General features: G+C 35.2%; 1 protein-coding gene across 6 annotated transcripts in view; it reads left to right on the top strand.

Moving 5' to 3' along the window:
- The window catches only part of LOC145690397 (uncharacterized), a 145251-nt gene extending 139030 nt beyond the window's left edge, over positions 1-6221 (top strand). For all 6 annotated transcript variants that reach the window (XR_014132205.1, XR_014132206.1, XR_014132207.1 and 3 more), the window contains 2 exons: positions 1520-1783; positions 6056-6221. The gene's annotated coding sequence lies outside the window, so the exon portion shown is untranslated. The remainder of the gene's footprint in view (positions 1-1519; positions 1784-6055) is intronic.
- Positions 6222-21478: the final 15257 nt, after the last annotated feature.

The raw sequence follows: 21478 nt of genomic DNA on the forward strand, positions 1-21478 counted from the left end.
CAGGGGAAATCTGATTGTTGTCACTTCCAAAAGTTAATGTGAACATTGATACTTTATATTCTATAGGTGATATTTTTGTGTCATCTTGATATAGGAAGAAATGAAATCCCTTGACTACGTCCATGAATGTAGCTCAAACTAACCCACAGAGAGCTGGTAAAGAATAACGTATAAGAATGTGTATTCAGTTCATTATTCGACTCGACATCAGATACAGTGTTTCACAGCTTTGCACACCGAGAGCTTCTGAATTCAGTTCACTTAACCCTTTCACTGTGGAAGGCGACGGAAAAAAATTTCCCTAACCTGCGAATGTCGATTATAGTCGACGTGTTAAAATTTGTCTGTATCTTGGTTTTGTCGAGTGTAGTCGCCAAAGGTTTTCTGTGATTTCTATTGTTTATCGAAAACAATAGAACACAAACAAATATGAACGGTACAACTTTGGCGACTACTCTCGACAAAGCCAAGATACGGACAAACAAATTTTAACACGTCGACTATAGTCGACATTCGCATGTTATGGAAATTTGGTTCTGTCGACAAAAGTCGACTTCCTCTGTGAAAGGGTTAAACTTTGATTAGTTATGGGAAGAAATTGTGAGGTTCTCATGTTTATAGTATTCTCTATCTATTTGGAAAGTGACTACAGCCTGTTTCTGTGATACTTTTTCTTTTGAGTGCACCATAGTGCTTTTCATAAACTACACCAAGTGATGTCGTCATTTAATCCAGTTTTTAAAATTGTCCCTCTACCTCTACGGGTAGATTCAGTATCCATCAAAGAAAATAATGATTATAACTCTGTGGTACTATTTTTGCGAATTTAATATATATATATTCCTATCCGATTCACCTTTTTAAAAGACAGTTAAGACATTCTACATTGACATGGCACTTTAATTTTCTGCAGCGTCTCACGAACGAAAATGTAGTTCTGTCGTTATGCAGACTAGTTCGTTTCGGTCATAACATGTTTATTTTCCTGTCACAGACGCAAATGTTTGTTTTCGCTGACAATCTTGGTCACTTGTTACTAGTACCATTGAAATCAGTAGAAATTATAATTTTATCACTATAAATTAAGGGAAGAATGGTTAATCAAAATCTTAATACTTGTATAAATTAAATGATAATTAAGAAATTTCCAGTCTAACGATCCACGATTATTCCCTTTTGGCTAAACAAGACTGATAATTAATGAAAGTGAATGATAATGAAGAATTGATGGAATGAAAATGTTGGGAGGACACGAAAATATTCTTTAAAAAAATCATGAACATTGTGTCCACCACAAACAAGTAATTTATATGATTATCAGGAATATGATTATAATCATTCGTCCAGTATGTTTTCATTCGAAACGTCGGAAATCAATAATTACATCTGGATCCCATCCCGAGAATACTTCCTTCTGTGGCCTCTACTAACAAATGTCTATATTTTGACAATTTTCATGATACACTTACACTGTGGTAAAGTTTTTAAACTAACATTTCTTGTTTCTTTTTCTTTTCAGAAGAATGCTGCGTCATCAAGAACATTACAGATTTCTGTTGAATTCCGATGAGACTTTCGACTAGTTGAATGAATTCAAACTGAATTCCTATGAAGACTAAATTTCTCAGAAGACTAAATTCCTCCTTCCCAGCTCTTCCCACGAGATTGATACTTAAGACAATGTCTGTCCAAAAAAAAAAAAAAAAAAAAAAAAAAAAACTTGTATGCACAAAGATAAGACAATAAATATGAGTGTTCTTTCTGAGGTCATGCATAGTCTGCGGTAAGTATCGTATATTCGATTTGAGGTTTTCAAAATACATATGGTGATTAGGTGACTTAAACCCCTTTCAGGTATCACTGACTTCTCATCAGCACATGCTATGTAGTCAGAAGCGTTCCTAGAGTGCAAGAAATGAAGTGTTTAAAAGCCCGTTTGTACGTTATTTTAGCATCAAGAGCTTTTTTTATCATTATTTTTTAAAAGAGAGAGAGAGGGAGGTTGGTTGGTGTAAGCAACACTACTGATTTAGGCAGGAGTTTCAGAGCATCCATTTTTGGAATACAATTGTATATTGCTAGTCATTGTTCAGATCAAAACGCGTCTATAGTTCGGCACTATGGGGTTTCTCCTCTTTCTACGAGGAGTTTAGAGCTTTTAATACCGGTATTACTGTTACTCAGTAAAAAAGTTATTCGTCTAATTTACAACGAACAAATAGATATAACTAGTTGAAATGCTCGTTCTTCGCATGGAGGAAATAGATTTATGGAAAATTATAAATTTCCTTCTTCCCTTAGGATACGCAGTTCAATAGAAATGTAATTATAAAACCCATAAAAATATATTTTTGTCATAAATTTTGAAGTTCTTATCTCCCTTAGAATATGCCTTTTAATTAATGTTATCGGTCGTTTTCGATAATTTTTATAGGTCTCCCGCCTGGTACTTCCCCGCTAGGTGTGCTAGGAGGTCTTAATCCCGACAGAATTCTTTTCCACACTACGTAATATGTGTAGGAAGTTTGGTTAAATTTCTTCCAGGCGTTCCAGAGTTATGATGGAACACAGACACACACATATATATACATACATTTTTATACACAGATCAGAGAAAGGTAGAGATCGACCAAACCTTCAGCACTTCGATATATATCCACCCAATGTGCCGGAGACTCGTTCAGTTAAGAGATGATGGACAATATTATCACGATACGTGTACAGTAGTGGTTTTGAGCCAACGCCAACCAAACAATTAATATGTCGGATTTTATATCTTGCCAAAAAACATTAATATAAACCTTTAGCAGTGCGTGATGGCCTACGTTCCTATGAAGCTGCGAAAAACTAAGGATAAAGGCCCGTTAGTAATGTAATTCTGTTCTTTTTATGTACTAAAGCATGCGCATGTTGTAACAACCAACCCAAGGTATTTATCTGTTTATTTTCTTGTTTACAAGTGAGTTGCAATTTGTGCTGCTATATATGATACAAACCTTAATATTGTATGTCACCCATCTCATATGGCCGAATAAGCTCAAGGTTGAAACGAATATAAGTTATGGCGTTATTTCACTTAAGTTGTTCACAGTAAAAGATGATAGCCGCCAATTGATGTGTGTTCTTGCAATTGAAGTTCATTAGCAGTATATAGAAAATGTCTTTCAGTCGACGAATACCAACATCGTCTTGGGTAAATCCAGAAAATTAACACTTTAAAGCAGAGTTTCTCAACCTGGGGGTCGCGAGAGGGTTTCATGGCGGTCGCAAAGTTAAGCGGAAGAAATATATATAATTAGAATATAATTCCGAAAAATATTTTTAAATCTTATTTTGAATTTTGTTCTGATAGGAATACTTTATTTTCATACATATTCTACTGTTGAGAACAACAAAAAATGTCTACTATATATTTTCAAAATAGGTGCGGAGTTGTTTAAAAGTCAATTTAAATAAAAGAGTTACGATATGAAACTGATGAGAACTGCATATTGAAACACCAGAAAAATACAAGAAAACCTGTATATTCAAATGCAATTAAAATTTAAAGTTAATGAGATGTCTGAGGATGGTGTGATTTCACTAGTGCGGCAATGGGTGATATCAATAAAACGGAGAAGTTACTCATTACGCCCAATTTTGAAGTAGTTTCTCGCATTGGTATCAATAAAAAGAGAACTGAGCACTAGTCGTCTCGGCTGACCTCGGAGAAGCCCCGCCCTTTTGAAGTAACCACGCCTTTATTCTCGAGCCGAATACCTACTCCGCGTTTGATATCAATAAAAATCAAAGACTCCTCTGTGATGCTAGTAACTTCTCCAAATTTGTGGAGCAAGCTAAATAGGTGACTCCGTGCGAAATATGGCAGAGTATATGATTGTTTTACTACGTAGAAAAACTTATATACTGCATAGAAATGTTGGAAATGGAGATTACAAAAAGCATTATAAGTTTATGAAAGAAAATGTAGTGATTAGCACAACATTTTTTAAGGAGAGTCAACCGAAATTCGGGGTGGTGGACTACATAATGATAAAAAGATGCGGGTTTTCTTCAAGGGCGCCGATCCTGTGGGGGCCCGGGCCCCCCAAAGCTCCTGTGGGCCCCCTATTGTATTTATGAATATATAATATTTGGCATAATTAGAGTGCAATTTGTCTTAAAATCCTGATATATATATACCTTCTGCATCTAAATGCCCTCCCCCCCAAATTTACAGAGAAATCGGTGCCCTTGGTTTTCTTGCGTTACGTGAGTGATCCGGGATTCCAGGTCGGAATGTCAGGCGATTCTGGTATGGCTTAAAGTACTGTCTATGACTACCTGAAAATTGATTGTTTCCGGAGGTGTGCGTAATATACAAACAGCAAAGACAGAGTGGCAAGAACAATATACATTTCCGGGTGCTATCGGAGCACTTGACTATACACAAGTGGCATTAAAGAAACCTAGTATTTTGGAGAGTAATACGTTAATAGGAAGAGCTATTTCGTGGCTAAGCGGTTAGCGTACATGCCTTTGGCATAGGAGACCCGCGTTCGATTCCCGGCAGGAGCTCATGTGGTTTGGATTCCACGTTAATCAGTGGGTTCTGTCTCATATAGGCACGCTACTGAAAAGGACGTTAAACTAATAATCAACTCAACTCAACGTTGATAGAAAGGCTGTATACATGAGAATGTATTTTGTTTGTCAAGGCGAAAGGGGACACGTATGGTGTGGAAAACGCAATCAGATGGACGTGATTTATGACGTGGGTGGCTGGACTTTTTTAAAAAGAAAACAAAGGAGCCAAGTGTCTGATTTCGTTCTTAAAGCCAAACAATCTACAAAGACCTTGGACAACACGTGATATGCGCTTGTCGTGTTAATCTTGATATTGCTGGATTCCAATCAACATCCATCAGCTCAAATAGGTTCATTCCTATGGTTTCAGTATTACTTTCTTCTTTCCCGTTTTTTTTTTAATTTATTTTTTCTTCTGTTTTATTTTTGTTTTATTCTCGCTCGAATATTAAAGATTCTCTTTTGAATTTGTATCTCAGTCGTAGATGTATTTGATATTTCGTTGCATTTCACTGTAATTACCTTCAAAGTTTCGGCTTTCCTTCGTTTACTGTCTGGTAGCTGTGACTTTGAAAGTACCACTGGAAACTTACAATATCCACAAATGCACTTTGATTGAAGCTATCGTTGCTACTTGCCCGTATCATGGTTTTTAAGATACTACGCCATAGGTTAAAAACAACGAAATGACTGTGCGATGAATGGGAGAAATGAGTAATCACTTCTTTTATTGATACGACTCAGTGCTACGTGCAGAGGAAGCGCGAGTAAACGTTCATAAATCTGGAGCAGACTAGACCTGAGTAGTGGCTTGTTTTATTGATACGAAATTGAGGGAGGAGATTACTCCAGGTGTAGTTACTCCGATTCTCGAGCAGGACTTCTCAGGAGTAGTTACTTATTTTTATTGATATCACCCAATGTTCGGTTCACTCTTCATGACGCACATTATCAAGTCATTTTCCACTGATAAGCGATTTCTTGTCTTTCTTTGAATGCGGTAAGTTAAGTGATAGTTTGAGCTTGGGTATACTCAGGGGCTGATCTACGGGGGTCGATCGGACCGCCCCCCAGAAAAGGAAATTTTCTTATTTTATATATAAATAAAACCCATCCCAGAGTTTTTAGTTCTTAAAAGTTGCTCTATGTAGCAGTATTACAACCCACCGCCCCAGAAGTTCGTCCTGGATCTGCCTCTAGCTACACTGTGTGTAGTTTTCCAGATATAAGGCTTATAAGAAAGTTTTTGATTGAATGAAATATATTGGATTTTTTGGATTAGAGACCACAAATTTTTTCAACGGTCCCTAAATCGAGTTTTTTTTTTTTTTTTTTTTTTTAATAAGCACGTTATACTGAATTAAGTGATAATTTGGGTTTGGCTACACTATATGTAGTTCTCCAGATGTAAGGCCTACAAGAAAATTTTTGCCTGCAATATTTTAGATCTTTTTATCCAAAAATTTAAAAAAAAGTTTCTTAATTTCAGGTATTTGAAGAAAAGGAAAAACAGACAATCGAGCTTGGATGAAACAAACAAAATGAAACAAAGTTAAAATTTAATATCTGTAGTGTCATGTTTGCCCTGTTTAGACATTCATTAGCCTAATCAATACTATTATGTTGGAAAGAACATTGTACAGAACTATTTTGTATTTCATATTTATAATTCTTAAATAAATTATTTTTTATTTAAAAATACATTCTATTTATTTATATTTAGTTAAGAAATAAATTATATTTCTTTAAAAAATAGGCACATCACCAGGTTGCACGAAATATTGACGTCATATTGCGTATCACCAGCCTTCTGGATTAACCATGTCTATTAGTAACTATATTACTTTGGTACAACCTAAGCCACAGCTATTTGTGTGCAACAATAAACAGATCCAGGCCTGCTCAGACAATCTAAGGTTTCGTTACTCAGCCACATAACTTACCGAAAATGGCGTCGATGATCTTTCGTTCATAGTAGTTTATTTTTTATACAGATTATTTCCAATCATATTGGTTATTCCAAATTTAATAATTTTCGTAGATTATATCCCAAAAGTGCGTAATTTCAGGGCATTTTTTTACAAATTCGAGGGAGGAACCTTAGATCACTCGCCGCTATCATTTTTCATCCTGCAAAAGGTCGACAAATTTTGTTACCTTACGTATATATGACAATTTTACTGTATTGAATTGTCAATTTTAATTATCAAGAAAACTATTTCTTAATGATTACAAAATAATAATGTAAAATATTCATTTGGATAATAACGTCTAAACCGTATCGTATTGTTTTCTCGTTTTATTTTATTTACTCCTGACAACTTCCGCGTTGCGTAACTTTAATGCCAAAAGATAAACGATCTAAATTTTAATGAAGAAACGTAAATATAAGAAACGATTAAAATTAAAATTCTTAATACTTAGGGATTAATAATTTTCAGCACTTTGCTTTTAAGGTTGTACAAATCTCCACTATATGTAGATCATAATACATAGTTTTATCATAAAATATCCAGGAGTAATGTTTAGACACTGTCCTGTTTACATCAAAACAAATTGTACTTACAGATATATTGCTGCTTTTTTATGAAAACGAAAGTGTTAAACTTTAAATGAGATTATTTTACATAATTATTATATAATAAACAATATAAAATTAGCATAAAACCCGTACAGGTAAGGTATAGGGTTGTTATCTTACCAGTCAATATATTATTTTCACCACTACAAGAATTATTGAAAAATACAAACGTTTACAATAAATGTACAAGCACACAGACGAGTTATAGCGCTAACACTAAGAACAGGACTACTATATAAATTAGCAATAAGGGCAGTGTTACAGTATACATAGTATTAATGTAAAAAAAAGTTACGTAATTGGAGGAAGCGATAATATTTTTTCCGCTAAGCCTTTGAAAATTTTGGTTTTAAAGAATATTTTTATTTAAAATTTTCCAGCAATGTTTCTTGCTTTTCGGCAGAACAACCAAAAGTTCTATATTGGACAGATTTTGACTGGTCACTTCTCTTTCCTCGAGGTATTCCAGTCACTACATGTGGACCCGTATAAGCAGGCATACATTTGAGACATTTTCTTATAAGCATCTGACAAAACGTAATGTCAAATCCATTAACTAAATTACCCTCTTGAGTTACGACTGGATTATTGCGTTTAGCCTGCATATTTTACTTTCTTTTGGATAGGATGCATATGACGTTCCGAGACTTCACATTCTGCAATTCCAACACCCAAGCAAACATATCTACCTCTGTAACTGACCGAGTAATATACAAATAAATCAGCAAGGTTACATTCAATTCTTGGCTTTAACATATTCTTCCACTTAGTGTGGTTACCACAGCATATGAGAAGTATAATACTTTTTATAGGTGCGTTCCATAATTCCATTTGCTTTTGGGTTGTAAGGAGTGGTAGGTATATAGTACATTCAAATTAAGGTTTTCCTATAATGTAACAGAAACTTCGATCCTTTATCAGCTCCTATGTATATGGAAACAAATAAATATTTTTTCATACAGGACTATGGTGTTTTGGCCCTGTTGCAGTTTTCAAAGGTAGGCAATAGATAAATCTCGTAATAGTAGCTATATCTACAACGAAGTTATCCTACAATGTCTATACAATTTCTGAGAGGGATTTACCGCCTCAATTCCCTTGCGATTCGATTCGAAAACTTAATTCATAATTTTTATGTATTACATGAAAGTTTGTTTTTAATTCTTCCAGAAAATTAATTTTCCGGCAATGTTTACACATTTGTTTGTACAAAAATGTCCCGTTTCATGTATTTGCCTAATTACACATTGGATTAAGGATTTTGGAATAACTAACAGTTACAATTTTAATTTTAAATTTCATAAAGCGAAGCAAGTCATTAATCCCTAATATGACCAAATCTACACGAATGAAATTTGTCTAAATTAGCTACAATAGAGGTCCGAATTTGGCAATTCCATCAATTTTCTTTGCTCAACCCAAGTTTCTTCAGTGTATAGTGCCGGACGGAAGTCTCTGATCAGGTAGCCTAATGGCGACTGTTTTGAAACAAGAGTATGGAAATTAAATCTGTCATATCTGTAGTTTGGTGTGGAGAAGAAACAAACTTGTGAACGAAAGGCTTAAAAACAACTCAAGTTATTAATATAAATGTTACCTAAGATTATTCACTTATATCATCATAAAAGAAATACGAAAGACTATTTGAAACGAAGAAAAGTAACACAACTTTGCAGGCGGAGGCAAAGAAACCTAACGTAACCAGACTAAAGACGAATCATTTACAGCGCAGGGATCCTGGTTCAGTGGTCAAGGTGCTCGACCAGTAATCTCCAGGTTCTTAAATCGTATCCACGCCGGGAATTCTTTTTACTTTAGGATTTTTGATCGCGATTGGTCGACGAGAACACGTTTTATTATATTCAGATATTTGAATACTCGGATGTTTTAATACTTGAACTATCAAATCTTCACGAATAATAATAATAATAATAATAGGCCTATTCCCGTAAAGGTTTAAAAATTAGAAGCTTATTATCGCTCAGGTCATACCATTACAAGCAGAAACGTGACATTTGGCAAAAACTATTTCGGTTTTGTTTACAAGTTGCCCATCAGAAGAGGAATTTCTAATCTCGATTCTAAAACAAAACAAACAAAATCGGGATGAGAATTAACATTTTACATTCGAGACAGGACAAGGCTAACTCAAATTATCGTTTCGCTTTAGAGATGAGAATCGAGACGAGGCGAAAAGTATCGTAAACAAGAAATGTATCGTACCGCGAAAAGTATCGTACATTTCTTTTCTTATCTATTCTCGAAATAGTGTATGTCCACTGTTTAAGTATCAATTGCTCTGTAGACTGAATCTTATACACTATTTTGTTACTTTGTATTAAGAGCTCACTGAATTATGGTCTGTATATGTATTTTGTAGCAAAGATTTTATAATTACATCTACAAATTCTACAAGTTAGTTTATTATATGCATTACTATTCAATGATATTCAGTTATTTTTCTTAAAACGTACAGTAGAATACTTCCTACATGGAACTTTAGTGGAATGCTTTCGTTTAAAATTTGGGTAGTTGGAGAGGTGTGCCTTGAAGGTACGGAAACCCTTCCCCGAAATCCCTACTTTAAAAAAGTTTTACCGAAATTTAGAGCAAGTTTAAAACTTTTAATACTATTATTATTATTATTATTATTATTATTACTGAAGTGTTGTGAATTTAATGGTACACCCTCTTCCACCCAGCTCCAGCGTAGTGGGCTTTGTGCCGGACAAAAGCCGTTTGTGTAGGTTTTCTCATTGTCCCGGTTCCCCCACTTTCATTATTCCAATATTTCTTTCATTTTCATCATCGACGTCTTCTCTAGCTTAGTCGGCATAACCATTACTTAAAAACAAATTTTCTTGGACCTCTTGTGAGTTCAGTAGCACTACTTTCCACATCAAGTTTGCCTCGAAACTTTCCGTTAAACATTTAGCTAGTTGTAGGGACGTATGCAGAGTGTGGGGGCGCGGTGGCTCAGTGGTAGAGCGTTCACCTCTGGTGCTTGGGGTCCCGGGTTCGATCCCAGCCTCCGCCAAGTGAACTTTGTGGTGGACAAACACCGTGCTCGTGGGTTTTCTCGGGGTTCTCCCGTTTCCTCCCACTTTCTTCATTCCACCATTTCACTCATCTCTCATCATCACCGTCTCCTTTAGCCTAACCGGCATAACCGTGGGACGTAAAACTTAAAGATTTCATTTCATTTTATGCAGAGTGCATGTCATGATGGTCTTGACACTTCTCTCCAATCCTGATTATTTTGTAACTTTTCCCTAACGCTAGGGACGATTTTACAGATTTTAATACAATCTGTCCTCATATGGAATGTCTTCTATGTTATTATTATTATTACTGAATATTTGAGATCTCAATATTACGTCCTATTCCAATGCAAATAAGCATACTGAAATTAAGAAGAATGAAAATATTTTTTTGGACCCCTCTTTAAAGATGAATTGCCTTATAAGAGATACTTTGGAAGGAAAACAGGGGGGAAAAGAAGGGGTCAGCTACTTGACAATATGAAAATCTAACCTTCGGATGCCTTAACAGAAACTAAGTAGGATTTATCTTCACCACGATACATAGTAATGCCCTTTCTTTGGGTAAAAGACTTTGGATTATGTATGCGTTATATTGATATTTTAACAAAATATACATTCAAATATAAAAAAGAATACTTCGTATTTACCAATTTTAATAGAACGGATATATCGAATGTGTTGAAAATGGCGAACAAAAATATTATTTCTAGTAAAAGTAGAACTTAGAAATAATTCCATAATAAAACAATAACGTTTCAGACACTTTTATGACTCAACTAGGCCCTAAGGATGCCCCTCTTGTATTTATGAATTGTTTGCAAAACACGCTAACTTCTCAGACAGAACGAATCAAGATTGTAGACTGTGACGTCATGTTCTTACTATTTCCCCTGTGAAAAAAGTCGTTTAAGCGAGACGAATATTTTTCATGTTATTATACATAACAAATATCAACATTATAAATAATATTTTTTTAATTTCCTGAGAGGGAATCGAACCGCGGTCCCCGAAATTACGAAACGAATGCTCGAGCCACTACACTAAGACTGCTCTGTTAAGAATCGATGAAACAGTTTCCGGTCATGATCAAATACTATGGTCCAGAAAATTCAAACTTAAATTTTTAAAAAGGCATACAAACACGAAAGAACATAAAGGAGAAAGTGGTCTTAAGAGTAATTCGAACCCTTAACTGGAACCTGAACCTCAGATCATTTTTCTCTGATTCACCGAAAGTATCTCCGTAACTTATCTCTCTTATACTTGATTATTTTTGTTTTACAGTTATTTCCAGTAGTATTGAACGACAGGGACACGAATACAGATATTGAGCTCCTCCGTGGCTAAGCGGTTAGCGTACGCGCCTTTGGCACGGGAGAGCCGGGTTCGATTACCGGCGGGAGCTCATGTGGTTCGGATTCCACGTTAATCAGTAGGTCCACGTCTCATATAGCCTCGCTGCTGAAAAGGGACGTTAACTCAACGAATACAGATACATCGAGGACACTTAATAATGCAAAGGTTTCTCCCATTGGCAATCGAAACGGAGACCCCGCCTACTGAACTATCTGAATGGTGGGGTTCCTGGTTCGTTCCCAAGAGAAGTCAGCTTGAGATGGACAACATCGTGCTCGTTGGTTTTCTCATGACATCCCTGTAAATGTGTCTGAAACATGATCCATAATTTTGGAGCTATGGATCTTAAAGTTCATTTTTTTTCATGTTTTCGGCAGCCCATAACTCCGAAAGGAAGCATTTGTGCACCCGGGTTGGTCTATACATTTTGTCTTATATTGGTGTCAGGAATCACCTCTTAAATGTTGTCGGTATTGCTTGGTGGAAAGTGCGGACTATAGGGGTTTTATCTCCAAATTTGAACTACATAATGGCAGCTGATTTCACAAGACAATAATATCAACTACAATTTAGGTACTAGACGTGTTCCAACACCCGGTTCACTGGTTTGGGTTCGGTTGAAGCTTGAAACAGAATGTGTCCTTTTATTTAAGAAAACGAACCATAATTTGGTTGTTTTGTTTGCAGACACTATATTGGCACCAGAGATGGCGCGGGTCAATGAAAATTTGAGCCACTGTGACTCACAATCCACCAAAACACATAATCAAGTCAAGCACATGATTCACGGCCTCTTCTCTACCGACTAAAGAGTTTATACTTGTTATAAAACCAGGTTATAAAATTCTAACTAATCGGAGTTTAAATTTCTACGGTCAATCGCTCAAGCACCGCTCTGTTACAATAATGATGGATCTGACCTTTACGATATAAAATGGTAATTTGTTTATCATGTGCAAAATTACGATGGATTTCAATTAAATTATCATGGTCTAATTATTTCCTTGTTGAATTATTGATACTTTTCAGTGGAAAATCGTATGAAACTTGAAAGTCCTGACTCAAGGTAAGTAGACCAACGTACAAAAGCTTACATTATAAATTTTGTCTATTTTTCTCATAACTTGATGAATCGATTGCCCTCTGCTCTAAGCGCTCCATATAATAAACAAGCTTCACCAATTATTATAGTAGAAAGCGCATGGTAAACATATATGGATATATATGATGCAGAGCATTTATTTTTTCTCAATTAATATAAAGCATTTTCGATTATTTTTTACAAAGTAACCCACTATCAATTTACCATATATAGAAAGTGCAGCCCCTCCCCATAAAGGAGAATTTTAAAGAATGATAGGAGACGTTCCTGTTCATTTTCAGTAAAGTTAATATACCGAATTTCAGCTCCGTAACTTTAACGGCTTGTGAGATACTCAATTTTTTTCTTAAAAATTTCGGATCCCCACTATCCCTTAAGATATTATTATAATGAAAGCATATGATAACATCCCAGATTGGATTGAGGCCTAACTATACACCAAAATACTATATACATTTCATTTGACTCCAATTTTTCCGTGGTGATTAGGCACACATAGTTACATTCAACTTTTATATACTAACTTATATATTACAGTGATTGAAAAATGCATTTTTCTAGTAGTTAGCTCCTCTAAAAACTCGCAAGCTGTATGTCTCGAAAGCCAAGTAGTAGCATAAGTCCTATTGCTACTATTATAACTACAAATACCAGTATCCAAGAAAGCTTCAACTTTTTTTTCACTTAGAGATATTCATCTCAGTTAAGTAAATAGAAACAAATGAAAAAGGGAAAAGGAGGCCTTGAAAGTAAAACGTAGACAAATTCACCAGTCTTCAGAAGCATATTTTCAAATAACGCTCGACCCTACTCATAGGAGCTAAATACGCGGTTCTGGTTAGTAAGAGATCCGTTTTTACCATGTAGCAAAAATATAGTAGAAATCAAGTGTCTGTTATTGGCGGTCTTCGTGGCCGAGCGTACTAGCGCATGGGGCTAATAATTATAATTGCTTTTGTTGTGGGTTCAAACCCGGCCCAAGGAATGTTTTTTATTTTTATATTTCATTTTTTAAATTTTCATAACACTTTCTTCATTAAATTAAGATGAAAATAACACTCAGAAAAGTGATTTACTTACGTTACGTGTACAGTTTTGCTATACGAATCCACAGTATAATTGGTAGTAGTAGTAGGAACGGGTTAGAAGCACTACATGGCTTGTTTTGTTCCATCTTGATTGCATGTCATAAATTTAACTTCCACTGCTTCAATTTTCTTCTTCAATTCCAAAAAAGAGACAATTTTATTCTATTACTACTATAATACACAATACATATACCAGAAGGTTTGAACAATCCCAAACGGCAATCAATCAGAAACGTGTTTTTAATTTTTATGGCTAGGGTCGAGAGTTAAAAAAAGTATGCTGTTCAGAAGATGCTGTCTACAATGCAGAGTGGGTCGGTGGGTGATGGGTCGCAGTGGATTACGGTTGCTGATGGGTCACAGTGAGTCATGGGGTGGTGTGTCGCAGTGGGTCATTGTGGGTGGTGAGTTGCAGTAGGTTACATGCTGTTCCCCCACAACCCACTGACACTCAGAAAACTCGACCCTCTCCAACTCTGGTACTTTTCAGAATATCAGTTCATATTTCGGAAAAGTTCCAGACGATATGTAACTGTTTCGTTCTAGGTTAATGTATTACGAGTCTGCTGTTTCACTTTTGAATGGAATCACGATTCCCCATGCTTTTTCTCTACACCGTTAATGAGCAATAAAAAATACAACTGTTTTTCGGTTCGGATTGGTTTGGGTTGAAAATGAAATATTTACGTTTAATGTCCCACGATTATGCCTCTTAGGTTAAGAAAGACTATGATTAAAGCAAGTGGATTATGATGGACGAATTGGTGGAATGAGAAAGTGGGAGTGTCATGAGAAAACCTACGTGCACGACGTTGTCAGTCTCAAGCTTACTTGCCTTGGGAACGGACCAGATACTGCACCCATCACCCCATCTGCACCCCATCAGATAGTTCAGTATATGGGGTCTCACTTTCGATTCCCAGTGGGAGAGCCTTTGAAATATTAAATGCCTTTGATGTATCTGTGTTCGTGTCCCTGTCGTTCAATGTTACTGAAAATAACTGTAAAACGAGAATAACCGTATAAGAGAGATAAGTTACGGAGATACTTTCGGTGAATCAGATAAAAGTGGTCTGAGGCATCAGGTTCCAGTTAAGGGTTCGAACTGCTCTTATGACCACTTTCTCCTTCATGTTCTTGCGTGTCTGTATGCCTTTTTTAAATTTAAATTTGAATTATCTGGACTGTAGTATTTTATCATGACCGGAAGCAGTGTTTCATCGTTATAAAATATTGGAATCGTAAACTTGTGCAATTTGCTACATACACTAGTGTTTCTTGACTTACTTAACAGAGCAATGGTAGTGTAGTGGCTTAAGGATTCGTTTCGTAATATAGGAGTCAGCGGTTCGATTCAATCTGAGAAAATTAAGAAAATTTTTTATCATTTTCAATGTTGATATTTCCGATGTATAATAACTTAAAAAATAGTCAATTTCTCTCGTTCTTACGAGTTAGAGCTGAAACGACTTCCTTTACAGGAGAAAAACTGACATGACGTCACAATCTACACTTTCGATTCCTACTGTGTGAAAATTTAGCGTGTTTCGCAAATAATTGATGATTATAAAAGGTCCTAGTATGAGTCATAAATTTGTCTGAAGCGTCATTGTGGAATTTTTTAAAGTTCTCTGACTAGAAATAATATTTTCGTTGCCTCCCAGCCCCCGCCAAGGGAACCGTGTGCTTGGGTTTTCTCGAGCTTCTACTGTTTCCTCCCAGTTTCTTCATTCCACCATTTCATTCATTTCCCATTATCACAGTTTCCTTTACGCAAGCCGGCACAAGCGTAGGACGTAAACCTTAAAGATTTCATTTCATATTTTCGTTCGCCTTTTTCAGCACGTTCCATATAACCGTTCAACCAAAATTGGTAAATAGGAACATTTTTTTCTATATTTGTATGTACATTTTGTTAAAATATCAATCAATATTACGCATATATAACCCGAAGTATTTTACTCAGAGAAAGGGCGTTACTATCTATCATGTTGAAGACAACTTGTACTTAGTTTCTGTAAAGGCATCCGAAGGTTCGATTTTCATATTGTTCAGTAGCTGCACCTTCCTTTTCCGCCTCTTTTCCTTCCAAATTATCCCTTATAAAGCAATTCAACCTTATAGAGAGCCAAAACAAATTGTTTTCATTTTTCGTAACTTCAGTATGCTTGTTTGCGTTGGAATAGGACGTAATATTGAGGTCTCAAATAAGATAATAATAATAATAATAATAATAATAATAATAATAATAATAATAATAATAATAATAATAATAATAATAATAATAATAATATAAAAGACAAATTCCGTATGAGGACAGATTGTATTAAAGTCTGTAAATTCGTCCCTAGCGTTAGGAAAATGTTACAAAATAGTCGGGATTGGAGACAAATGTCAGGACGATCATGACATGCCCTCCTCATACATCCCTACAAATAGCTAAATGTTAAACAGAAAGTTTCGAGGCAAATTTCATGTAGAAAGTAGGGCTACTGAACTTACAAGAGGTTTAAGTAAATTTGTTTTTAATTAATGATTGTGCCGACTAAGCTACAGAAGACGTCGATGATGAGTATGAAAGTAATTTTTGAATCCAGAAAGTGAAGAAACCCGGACCCGGAGAAAACCTACAGAAACGGCGTTTGTCCAGCACAATGCCCACTGGCGGGAGCTGGGTGGAACAAGGTGACCCATTAAATTCACCACACTTCAGTAATAATAATAATAATAATGGTATTAAAAGTTTTGAACTTGCCCTAAAATTTGGCAAAACTTACTTAAAAGTTGGGTCTCGGGGAAGGGGTTCCATACCTTCAAAGCACACCTCTGCAACTACCCAAATTTTAAACGAAAGCGTTCCACAAAAGTTTCATGTAGAAAGTATTCTACTGCACGTTTTAAGGAAAATAACTGTAATAAAAATAACTGAATATCATTGGACAGTAACGCATATTATAAACTAACTTGTAGAATAAGCAGATGCAATTATAAAAGTTTGCTCAAAAATATTTACACAGACAATAATTCAGCGAGTTCTTTAATACAAAGTAATAGCGTATCAGGCGGGCTATACACTACGAGATCAATCCTAGGAAATATCTTAGGATTTATCTTCAGAAAAATGTTATGACATATCTTGTAGGAAATCCTACCCTTTTTGTGCCATACACGTGAAGAGTTTTCCTGTCTGACCAAATGACGTTTATCAACATTGTGAAATAGTTGTATTTAATAAATGTACAAAGTTGAAGAACTGCTGTGCTAACCATACTGCATATCCTACTGATATTAATACCAAGCTCTATATTGTTAAATTGGATACCTAAAAAAACAAATGTCAGAAGGGTGTGGTATACGTTTGGCGCACCACACTTTAGAAGATTTACAAATAAAATTTAATAATTTGCATGAAAAGACATATATATATATATATATATATATATATATATATATATATATATATATATATATATATATATATAAGGATCAAATTTCTGCAAACAGAATTAAATACAAAGTACTATAGCTGTATTTTATGTTTACAATTGTAGGGTTACTAGTGTAAAATCATTATAAATGTTTTAACGACCTATAAAAAAGGAGAGAGACAATGTTTAGCAGAAAGGGTCCAGCTAATTTTTCTAAGAAATGTTACAACTTTGGTAGTTTCTATTTACATTAGTTTAGTTTAGGCTGGTTCAGGTTAGTTACGGTTATGTTACGTTAGATTATATTAGTATATGGTTCCAGCTAATTTTCAAAAAGTGATAGAATTTCGCTTACTTCTATTCATATTAGGTTAATTTAAGTTAGTTAATTTCATTAGGTTAGATTTGGTTAAGTTGTGGTAGTTCTACGTACTTGCATCTTCCATTTCTCCTGTAAATTTTGTATGTTTTGCCTACTTCTGAACCCCTTGTGCGAAACATTTACCTAAGTGAATGCATATGAAAAATGACCGGTGATACTATTTTGCACCACCGGTTTATTTCTGTATAGTTTATGTTTACAAATGGAGCGCTACTACCACGATACCATGACAATTGCTATTCAAACTCGTATCATTGCCGAAACCCACTCGTTTTCACTACATTTACTGATGCGCCTTCTTCCTTCTCTTGCACTCCCTACTTGACACTCACGCCCTTGCTTCGCCCTGCTTTGGCTCGATTAGCTAGCATTCGTACTTTCCACAGGCCACCTAGCACAACTTGGTTTGCGTTTTTTGCACTATAGTTTTTATACTATATATCCGGACCCCGTATTTGTGCGCAAATTGTAAAAGAATTGTAGTTTAACAACAATTGCTTTTCATAGTCCCCTTGGGGGATTTTATCTATGCTATGTGAATACTTTTCATGTCGTTCAACGCTAATCATTTAGGAAACAGTGATAAATTATAATTTTTCAACAATTATTTCGAGTGGTACACCTAAAGTAAACCTGCATGATCAGAAGATAATATAAATTCCTCTTCTCATGGGCAACATTAAACAAAACCGAAATATTTTTTACCAAATGTCACGTTTCTACTTGCAATGGTATGACCTGAGCGATAATAAGTTTATAATTTTTAATCTTCTACGAGATTATTATATAATTCAAGTATTGAAACATCCAAGTATTCAAATATCTGAATATAATAAAAACATGTGTCATCGCCGATCAATCGGCATCAAAAATCCTAAAGTAAAAAAATATCGACGGATTCGATCCAAGAACCTCGAGATTACTGGTCGAGCGCCTTGACCACTAAACCACGATCACTACGCTGTAAATGATTCGTTTTTAATCTGGTTACGTTAGATTTCTTTGCCTGCGCTTTCAAAGTTGTATACCGGTATTATTTTTCTTCGTTTCAAAAAGCCTTTCATATTTCTTTTATGATGAAATAAATGAATAATTTTCGGCAAAGTTTATATTAATAACTTGAGTTGTTTTTAAGCCTTTCGTTCACAAGTTTGTTTCTTCTCCACACCAAACTATAGATATGACAGATTTAATTCTCATACCCTGCATGTTTCAAAGCAGTCGCCATTACCTGATCAAAGACTATACCTTATGAAGTTTATTGGATTCTCCTCTAATTCAGTAGGGTGTTACAAAGTGTGCCTTATAAGCAGATCTGCAATTTTATTATCAGTTTGTTTCATGTGTTCAGATTCTAAGTCAATTCTCTGTAATACTAATATTTTAGTTGTACTCATGTGAAAATTTTGAGGAGAGAAATCATGTCACGGTACTATTAACACAGTGAACCGAAACTTTTCGTCCTAGGATATAATATGAAAAATGCTCGCACAGAAATACCACATACAAGAGTTCTAACTGAAAAAGCGAATAAGAAATTTCGTACAACTTTAGTTTCCTGCTAGCATTTTCAAAAAAAAATCTGTCTTGTCATGTGTTAGCCAGGAAAATTTTCCAGGCTAGCATCCGAAGACAGATGGAAAGGCGTTTAAAAATCTGATTGACTTAAGATCAGAAAGTCGCTTCTCACAACTCTACAACACTGGAGTTAATGCAGTGAAGTTGAGAATGAATTATCTTCTCCATTATAAAACTCTAAGAGAAAGTCTTAATCTTTTCTTAGTTGTAAGCGTTGGAAAGTGTTTTATCGCTTCATATTGTTTTGAATTAGGTTTTGAATCAATGCAGTTAACTATATGGCGTAAAAGAATTTGTTTACAGAAACTGACATTTTTGAAATTAAGAGAGAAATTTTCAACATCGAGACATTTCTAGATTTGTTCCAAATGCGCAATATTTTCCGCCGCATTTGAGCTATAACAATTGTCTAAATACATAACAAAGTGTCTAATATTCAATGTAGGAATTCGAAATGGTTTGTAATATACTCGCTAGACCTCAGATTTATGGGAAGGATGCAAAATACCTATTAACGTCCCAGATATTTTTTTAATTTCGAAGTGAAAATGGGATTTGATCCATAGTATTCCATGATTGCGTCCATGAAACTAAACATTTTCACGCCGAAAATTCTCGAGAATCTATTGCCTCAATCTGAACTTTAGGAAAAATTTACTTTCTTATTTAATAGTCTTAAATCAATCACAGGCCTTACTCCGCAAGATGATTTGCTAAAGCAATGTATAGGATTGCGGTAAATATTAGGTATGTCTTCCGGAATAGTTAATTTGACCCATTTATTCACCTCTGTTTCAAAGATTTATGCATCACCTGGGAGTCTGAACACCGTTTTTAAATCTCCGGCTTATAGACTAATTCAATTTTGTATTGTTCACATTTAATAAGTTATGGGTACTGACAAGAGATTTTATACTTTGTTAACAAAGCTAATAATTTTAAATGTGCTTGAGGGTGCAAATCTTCACTCTCTTTAATATATTCCCTAATTTCACACTGAAATTTCACCATTACCTTTAGTTTCGAAAGAAAAACAATACATGTCATAAGTTTCATTGGATATCTGGTCACTACCTAATTGAGAAAGCAAACTTTGGGGTACGAAAATTTGGGTCACATCTCCTGTCTATTGATTTGGAACACTAATTTTCTATTTCTACTATTTAAAAACCTTAACGAGAAAAGGGGAGTCTAATAGTAAATCTGGTTTCATGTCTGATTACATAAAGAGGAACATTTAATAAATAACCTTGTATATTCAAGGTTAATTCTTATGAACAGTAACTGAAGTTGTCCGTTCGTTCAAAGGCGTTTAAGTAGATCCTGGACACAGGTTTAAAATTTCCTGTGCGAAAAGAATTTTGAATAGTTTTACAAATCTTATAAATTAATTTAGTTGATCTCTATGTCGAAGATTTACTTTACTTGTATTCCTCTAATCTCAATTTATAGATGGATAAGGAAAATTTTCAAAATATTGGTAATGATATATTTCTTCAAACCACAACTTGTTAAAAATTTTACGATTCCGAACCTTCGAGAGTCCCTGTTTAAAATTGTTCTGTATGAATCATCTGTACACTTTGGTTTTAGGTAGAAGTTCTATTGAGCAGACACCGTCTGCCCAAAGAGCTGCTGGCCAATATACACCCTTACCTTGAACTCCCATTGTGTCCATAGCTGTTTTCGGGTTCTCTCATTTCCTTCCACATTCTCGTTCCACTAATTCGTTCATAATCATCCATTGTTACTAACCACTCGTATCCTTTAACGTGCAGGGAATAACCCTTTCCAGTACCCGGTTTTTATGGCTATTTTTTAGACTTTCAGTCAAGCAGCTACTGCATCGTCACTATTTATCCTAGGATCATGGTTCATACTTCATTCTCTTCAGAATGGAGCTGGCTTTCAAATGGTACCACTTGCATCCTCATACCATATACCAGGAGCGGGAAAATGATGTCAAAGGTAAAATTTCGGAGGGAAAATTTTTTCTCGCACTTTGGCCCCCCTGGAGCGGCCCTGTGTGAACGTAGTCATCTAAAAAGTCTGAGAAATAGTACTTGGTATACTGAATGTGTGTGCCAAATTTCAAGTTTCTATCTTGAATACCAAAGGCGGGAGAAATTTTATCAGAAATTCCCACCATGCCCCAAATTACCGTAAAACACCATGATCTCAGGTAAAAAATTTCCTGATACATCCCTAATTACCTTAGGGTCATGTTTCGCCCATCGTTCTCTTCAGATTAGAACTGCCTTTCAGGCGGTATGACTCACGTGTCTCCGTCATGTATCTAAGGCGGGGAAATCCCGAAAAAGGGATTTTTGGGACTAAATATCCTTTTTTCAAC

Source organism: Thermobia domestica, chromosome 7 (assembly GCF_964235325.1).
Source record: "Thermobia domestica chromosome 7, izTheDome1.hap1.1, whole genome shotgun sequence".
Classification (NCBI taxonomy): domain Eukaryota; kingdom Metazoa; phylum Arthropoda; class Insecta; order Zygentoma; family Lepismatidae; genus Thermobia; species Thermobia domestica.